Raw genomic sequence first — 8,510 nt, 5'->3', positions numbered from 1 at the left:
GTAACGCAATGTACATTTTTATTAAATTTTTTATACTTAATGGAAGCAATACAATATTCATTAATACCATGCATCACTTTACATAATGTTGTCGGTGGGGAACATAATTTTACGTAACCTTACACTCGAACTACACTTGAACAACAACAAGAATCAAGTCTCGAAAGCATCTTATCACAATATAAAGGTACTTATCTCTTATATAAAGCATATAACAAAATATAACTTCCTTATTAGGCGGTTTATAGATAACAAAGACTCTACAGAAACGTTGCATCGTAAAATTACACAGAAAAAGCCACAAAATAACATAAATACATACATACGTAAACTAGAAGAAAAAATTGATTATGTTTATGTATAATAATAAATGACAAAAATAAAAATAGGGACGAGATTCAGAGATTCCTGGTGTGTTACAAGTGGCTAAAAATTTTATATTACAAGAGGTTTATATATAACAAAGACTCTACAGAAACGTTGCATCGTAAAATTACACAGAAAAGCCACAAAATAACATAAACACATACATACGTAAACTAGAAGAAAAAATTGATTATGTATAATAATAAATGACAAAAATAAAAATAGGGACGAGATTCAGAGATTCCTGGTGTGATACAAGTGGCTAAAAATTTTATATTACAAGAGGTTTATACAGTGGCGGCTCGCCAGGGTAGGCAAGGTAGGCGCCGCCTACCCGCCGTCCGAATCAAATTAATTTTTTTTATGGGTAATTACATATACATATTTAAAAAATATATCAATATATATTTATTCAAGTCTTTTTACTCTATTAAGCATAGGAAAGATATGCGTCGGAATAAAAAAATCTACACCTACCATAATTATAATTCCACAATCCAGAACGAGAACCCAGGCGACATTTAATTTACGCCTGAAAAACGAGTCAACCATAGCGCATTATCTCGCTCGCTCTACCCTATCCATATAGAAAAATGTCTCGCTTCTGCGTTAAATTTCGCATATTATTCGACTCAAGCAGGCACGAGCTTCGGCTGCCTTTAGGATTTATCGGATCGACGAATGATTTTTTCCGTATTCGCGGGGCGTGAGGTAGGGGGATTGGTGTTCAGTCCAGTGTCGCTAAGGAAATGCCCATTGTTTTGACTTCGTTGTGTAGTTAAGTGAGTGGGTGCAAGGCAGGAATTCAGGAGGCAGGAGGGTAATAGGTATTTTTTTCTATCCTTGGATAAGTTAAAGTTTTATTAGAGATGGATGTACCACACGATATTGTCTGCAGCCTTATGGAAAAACCTTTTTCGCAGCGCCGGAATGAGGAACGTTTTGAAATTGTTTCATTGGGCCGTCCCGTGCCAAACATTTCAATTTTATCTAGTGATAAAAAACATGGTCAATCATTTTCGCGGTCATTTAAATATACGTGGTATACAAGCCATAAGTGGTTATGTGCCAGCATTTTTAAAAATAAGTTATTTTGTTGGCCATGTTTACTTTTGACATTATCTATTATCTATTAAATTATATAATGAAGAGGTAAGGAAAAATCGAATTTTGTTGACATATTTGATTGACGTAACCGTTACTTTGGCAAAGCAAGAACTTGCATTTCGCGGTCGAGATGAATCCAATAATTCGTTCAACACTGGCAATTTTAAAGAAATATTCAATCTTCTAATTAAACGTGACTCTGAAATTCAAGCACACATTAAAAAAATTGGGGGTGTTTTCACTGGGTTATCAAAGACTATTCAGAACGATTTGATAGAATGTGTTGCTGATTTTGTTAGAATTAAAATACGCGAGGAAATAACATCTGCTATGTTTTTTGCTATTCAAGCGGATGATACAACGGATATTCTCGAAAAATCTCAATGCGCGCTGTCCATACGGTTTGTGAACAAACTAAGTCAAATAAAGGAGAGGTTTTTAGGATTTTTTAATGTCAGTGAAGACAGAACTGCCGATGCTCTATATACTCTTATTACAAATGTTTTGGCGCCATATGAATTTAAGAGCAAATTGGTGGCCCAGTGTTACGATGGGGCAAGTGTTATGGCTGGATCTTTGAACGGGTTACAAATGAAAATTAAAGGTGATGCTCCGAAAGCACTTTTTACTCATTGCTGTGCTCATCGTTTGAATTTAGTATTGCAGAACGGTTCAAAATGCATTCGAAATTGTCGTATATTTTTCGCCACCTTAACATCTATTCCTGCCTTCTTCAACCAGTCTGCTAAACGAACATTTGTTTTGGATTCAGTTATTGGCAAGAGAATTCCGAAAAGTTGTGAAACTCGGTGGGCTTCAAGGTCAAAAATAATACATATCGTTGATTCAGAGTGGAATAATTTAATAAGCGTATTTTCACGAATATTTGATGATCAAAGTTCTGGAGCAGAATCAATAAATGGTGCCCGAGGCTATTTAAAACATTTTCAAAATTTTGAATTTGCTTTTCTTACCGGTGTCTATAATGAAATTTTCAACATTACTGATGTGCTTTTTTCTATTTTACAACGTAAATGCTTAGATATAAATTATTGCCAACAAGAAATCGAAAATGCTTTAATGAGAATTAAAAATGAGGAAAATTTTATTGTTTTTTATCAAAAAGCACAGTCCAAATTATCATCAGTTATAGAACAGAACCCACCTAAGAGAATGAAAGTATCCAATAACAATATGGACCAGACCACTGTATGTAAAGCGCTATATTTTGAAATTCTTGATAATATTATAGTGCAAATAGAAGTTCGTTTCAAAGACTTGGCAGACTTAAAATATTTTGCTCTGGCTGATAGTTCGAAATTTCAAAGTTTTGCAAATAATTTTCCTCATCATTTAATAAATATTTTGTTTACACAGTACTCCTCTATATTTGACAAACAGAAATTAATTAACGAGTTAAGTGTAATTTATAACGATACACAATTTGAAAATTTAAAGGTTGTAGAGATATTGCAATCATTTACTCAAAATGAACTAATCGAAATATTTTCTGAAGCCTATAAGTTATTTGTTTTGATCGCTACGATTCCAGCTACTACAGCTAGTGTTGAGCGAAATTTTTCTTGCCTAAAGAGAATAAAAAGTTACAGCAGAAATTCCATGACGCAAAATAGACTCACTTCACTTTCTTTACTTTCAATTGAAAAAGAACTACTCTGCGAGCTTTACAAAAATGAAACTTTTTATGATGACATAATTCAAATTTTCTCTACAAGTAAAGACTGGCGCATTAACTTAATATATAAAAAATAATCTGTCGACTGACATCTTTAAACAGGAGATTTGTTATTATTTTATTTTTTATTATTTTATTTACTGTTTTTTATTCGTATAAGTATTTTGTTTAATAGAATTTTTAAATAATTTTAAGTTTTCAAGAATTTATTTTAGTTATTAAGTGAGAATAGGGCTATTGGCGAATCACTCACTAAAAAAAATGATAACGCGCCGCGGTAATACCTCAAACTTAGGGTGGTGTGGAAATTTACCTTGCCGGAAAAATAAGTCAAAAAAGCAACGAAAGAAAATACATCTTATTCCGTTCTCTATTTATCACCAATAGATTATAAGTACTTAGTTTATACCTAGATTTTATAATATTTTGTCGCCTACCTTGCTAATGAAGGCACGAGCCGCCACTGGGTTTATATACACTTAACAAAGACTCTACAGAAACGTTGCATCGTAAAATTACACAGAAAAAGCCACAAGATAACATAAACAGATACATACGTAAACTAGAAGAAAAAATTGATTATGTATAATAATAAATGACAAAAATAAAAATAGGGACGAGATTCGGAGATTCCTGGTGCGATACAAGCGGCAAAAAATTTTATATTACAAGAGGTAGGTACCATTAAAGTTCTGGGAATCTCCAATAGGAATGTCGGTTCTGCTATTCTTTGTAGATGTCTTCTAGTCAGGCAATCGCTTTAGCTTGGGGCAAGAAGGCTTCACGAGCTGAAACACCACCGTTATCCTCATGTTTTGTTTTTTTATTGAACAACAAACCAGCGCTTGATGGTTTAGATGACTCTCCAGATATTTGATAAACATCATCTTGAAGTCGTGAATCCGACACTTTTCGAATCTCTCCATTTCCATCGTGATCATTTTTGAGATTTTGGCGAAATTTTCTTGGCCCCGTTCGACTTTTGCTTCCCACTGTTCAAAATAACCGTTAATTACAGACTTGACAAGTTTGGTGCGTTCGTGGAAAGCATCGCCACCGACCCCGACAATCGCAGGTCTTTGGTGTCTGCGAAGTACGGCAGCGCCATTGACAATGAGTTGTGTTAGCCCTCAATCTCTCCTGGAAGTCCTGGAACCACTGCAATTTGATTGGTTGAGTGATCGGGAGAGGGGATAACTGTAAGGCATTTACCGGTTGCGTAATCGCTGGCGACGGATTTGCCGGGTCATTCGAAAAGTGTCGGTTTCCTGATGCTGCTCGGATGGATCTGGCCAACTGGTGACGAAAACATTAATCAAACGAGTTCTAGTAAATTTCACACGGTAGAAAGTTTGCGACCAATTTGGTCAAAGATTTTGCATGAGATGTAGAAACTCATGTTTTTTCAAAAAATTTAATCTTTTCCGGCCGAAACCGTTCCGTTCTAGAAAAATTATCTTGATTTACCGTATTGTTCCAACACTTCGTGTTAAGGAAAAATTCTTTGGAATTAATGAAAATTAAATAGTATGATATTTACAAGTTGAGATGCGAAATATTGATGAATCTGAAAATGAAGATTATGTGATATGATGATTATCAAAATTTGAAATCCAGTAATATTGATATGATCAAGTTAACTCATGTCCCTAATTAAGGGAGCACATTGAAAATTCATCGTAAATGCTTATTCATGATAAATCGACCTCTGTTTATCGTGATCAAGGTGAGCAGTGGAGAATTAAAAAGTTTAATAAAACAACGGGCCAAAAACCAATGAACTCCGTATCAGATATTCCGAAAATAATAATTCCACCTAAAAACTTTCATGTCTCATCATAAGTGTGTACCTACTGTCGACGAGATTTGTTGAGGCAAAAATTTTATAAAATGTCCCTTAAAACCGGACCTCTCCCGGATATTATCAAAACGTAAATTTTCGACACCTCTTCACATGACCTCCTTTAAACTGTACGCGGTTTCCATTTTGCAAAAAAATTGTTTACATTGTGACAAACAGTCCGGGAAGCCAAAAAAGCGTTTTCGGGCTATAATAAACAAAATATTCATTCTTTTAATAAACTCTTATTACGAGATCAAAGATTAGTCTTTTCTTTAATAAATCACAATATCAAAGTTAAGGCACAATAGGCGACACCGCAAAACCTCGTAACTCAAAATTTATGGTTTTTAAGATTTTTCATATACAGGCTGTCCCAGAACTGGCGTACATCCCGTTAACCACGTGCCCCGCTTTTTCTGCTGAGAAAGATTTCACTAGAATTTTTTAAACTACAGCAATTTTAAGTTAGCCAATCACAACAGATAGATTATAGATAAATCTACCGTGAGCTGTTGTTTCCTAGGAAACGCTGGATTGAATTCATATTTGTCTACGATGATTGGTTAAATTAAAATCGTTGTAACTTAAAAACAAGAGGATTTAAACAATTTTTTTTTGCAGAATCAATTTCGGAATAAATATTTACATTTGCAGTTAACGGGATGTACGCATGGAACTCATACAAGAACGTACGTCGAGAAAAAAAGGTTTTTTAAAACCTCCTATCTCACAACCATTTTTTGTTGCATGTTTTATCACAAGTCCAGAAGACATTTATGTCGCCGACGCATTCTTATAAATAAAAGTTATTTGCACTTTTCTGACATCAAATTTTTGTTGCACTGTGCCCCAGGTCTGGGGTACAATAACAGGGGTAGGGGTACAGTTAAACCAGACAGCATTTTAACGTTATGTAAAATCATCTTTGTTAACAGGTAAAACAAAAATTAATCCAAATTAAATACCTATGTATTCTCAAAATATTTTGTGGAAAATTATATATTTTTCTCTCCAGTGGCTTTACGACTTTGCGACTTTTTTGCAACATTTACCTACCATATCTGGTTCCAATGGAAAGCTAAATCCTTCAGATTTTATACATTTCCCAAGTAACTGATGTCATATTCATCATTTAAGACATGTTTCACTGTGCCCCGTTTCACTCTGCCCCATGACCATCTTTGACAAAAAAAAATTCAAACATTTATTGGTTATCGACACCGACATTTTCATATGTAAAGAATTACAGGTAATATGCTATGATTATTAGAAAAATACGAACACTCATCTCAAGCGAATTGTTATTTAGTAAAAACAAAAAAAAAATGATGCCAAAAAACAATATTTTTGCAAGAAAACAACTAGCCTCCAACTTGAAAAATCACAACTGTACAAAGACGGCGCCTTGTTCGCTTTATTAATTAACGAAATAAGTTCAAGCATTATACTAGAAAGAATTAGAAATATTGCGTTTATTTTACTGTGCTCCCTTACCTTGCACCCAATAAGCGTTTTGCCTCGAGCATTAAAAGCTCGTCGCCCTTCCTTTTACGTTACGTTACGGGAGGTTTCTGGTTCGCGATGTACCACTTGTGTCGTGTCTGATGATGTGCTGGACGCATCAAGCGTCTCAGCACTTGACTCAAGTGGCACATGGAGTGGCACCTCGTGGGTGGCCTCGCCCTGCAGGCGAAAGGCCTCGGTCTTTTCGACATAAGATTGTCTTTTGGTGGAGGACTTCAAATGTTTTATTAAATAGTCCTCCACCTTTTCTTCGGCCTTTCCCCTGCGCCACCTCACGTAGAGGAGGCGCCGGATGGACATGACCCCAATCTTGTTGTTCTTGACATAAACCTCGCGGATGTCATCGGCTTTTGAGATTGCTCTCAAAAGCCGATCGCGGAAGTTGGGGTCGTCCATATGCCGGCACTTCCTGATGCCACTCATCGCAAACACAGAAACGCTCCCGCCAACAAAACCGACACTTACACCTTAACATCAAGAACTGGTAGAGTAAGGACGGCGGGAGATATACCTGACATTTCGTGGGGGAAATCTGCGCGGACAAAATATTCCAGTGGCGTGGCAAAACCAGTGGCGCCACAAATGAATGGGTTTATGAAAAAACGATGTTCTGTTTGTTATTAAGAGGTGATTTAATTTTTCATTAAAATTATATTAAAAAAAAAATGCGTGTGTGTCGGTGACTGGATGCACGACGCTTTTTTATATAAAAGTATAATGGGAGAATCACTCTCTCTCACTTTCTTTCACTTGTGACCCAACGTGGGGCTAAAACTACCCCCCTCCTCAAAAAGAAAAAAGGAAAAGGTGACTCTGTTGCCTTTTTCTTTTTAAACAAATGGAGATGACGTCTCCCTACTTGCGTCAAAATCTGTTCTATGGAAAAGTTACGGTTCCACCTAAATTGGCTTTTCGATATCTACCCGTATCAAACGGTAGAAAAATGAATTTCAACGTCAGCGAGTGCTTAAGCACTGTGGTATGATGGAAGTCAAGTCCGGGTTAATGTCACAAATACTTGGTAAAAAAAAAATTCTCCTGAGCAAATTCCACGGTTTCATTTTGATCGCGGTCATTCCAAAAAAGAAAAACAAAAAAACACAAACGCGAAGTTCGTTACAATCGTTGCGTTTCCGCAACCTTGTCGTGCATCGTTTCGACATGAACATTGTAGAGTCGAAAAATTCACGGTCAACAGGTGCAACAAAGAAAAACCTCAAACAAACACCGAAAAACTGACTCGCAGCGCGATAAAGTCGTTTCAAAAAAACTTATCGCCGAAGAAACAAGATAAGACCGGCTTCGAACACGTTAATTTTCACCGCTAAATTCCTGATTCTCTCACACAATGAAAAAATGAAAAAATTGCTATATTTCGAATCAACCCTAGTGCTCCTAAAATTGAAAAACGAAAAATGGTCTAGCCCCATGTTCTGGACACCAAAATTTTGTGTGACCCAACGTGGGGCTAAAACGTATTCTTCTAGCCGCCCCGTGGCTGGCACAGTTACACTAAATGAAACGATTTCCTTTATGAAATGGGCGACGTAAAAATGTTACGGAGGATTGGCGCGTCGCGTCGATATGTGACGCTGTCGTCGATGCCTTTTCTGTTCTCGATGCTAGCACCAGGTGTTCGAGTACATATATACAGAGTGTCTCAACTAAAACTTTCAAGCCTAATAACTCAGTTATTTTCCAGCGGATTTTTGTGAAATTTAAAATGCAGATATTTTAGACGGTGAAGAATAAAATCCCATTAATGCAATCACCCAAGTCTTAAAATAGTATATTAAAATACAAGTTTCATAAGACCAGTCTTGAAGCACGAATTCAAGATTAAAAAACGAGTGGCGTAGCCACGAGTTATTTTAAAGAATGAGTGCTTCAAGGTCTTATGGAACGAGTTTTTTATACTATTTTTTGTAATTTGTCCTTTTTAAGCCGTTTTTAAACAAAAATGTTTACTTTCCT

At 35.9% G+C, this 8,510-nt stretch overlaps 1 long non-coding RNA gene across 1 annotated transcript; it reads right to left on the bottom strand.

The window, feature by feature from the left end:
- LOC138123774 (uncharacterized) lies at nucleotides 1-8,256 on the bottom strand. The gene is made up of 4 exons (XR_011156905.1): nucleotides 6,507-8,256; nucleotides 4,382-4,465; nucleotides 4,009-4,327; nucleotides 1-3,957 (listed from the first exon to the last, which is right to left on the bottom strand). It is a non-coding gene; the product is annotated as an uncharacterized lncRNA (long non-coding RNA).
- Nucleotides 8,257-8,510: the final 254 nt, after the last annotated feature.

The sequence above is a fragment of the Tenebrio molitor genome, chromosome 2 (genome assembly GCF_963966145.1).
Source record: "Tenebrio molitor chromosome 2, icTenMoli1.1, whole genome shotgun sequence".
Taxonomy (NCBI): Eukaryota; Metazoa; Arthropoda; class Insecta; order Coleoptera; family Tenebrionidae; genus Tenebrio; species Tenebrio molitor.
The sequence above is the reverse complement of the archived record's forward strand: the minus strand, read 5'-3'. Positions and strand labels throughout refer to the sequence as shown.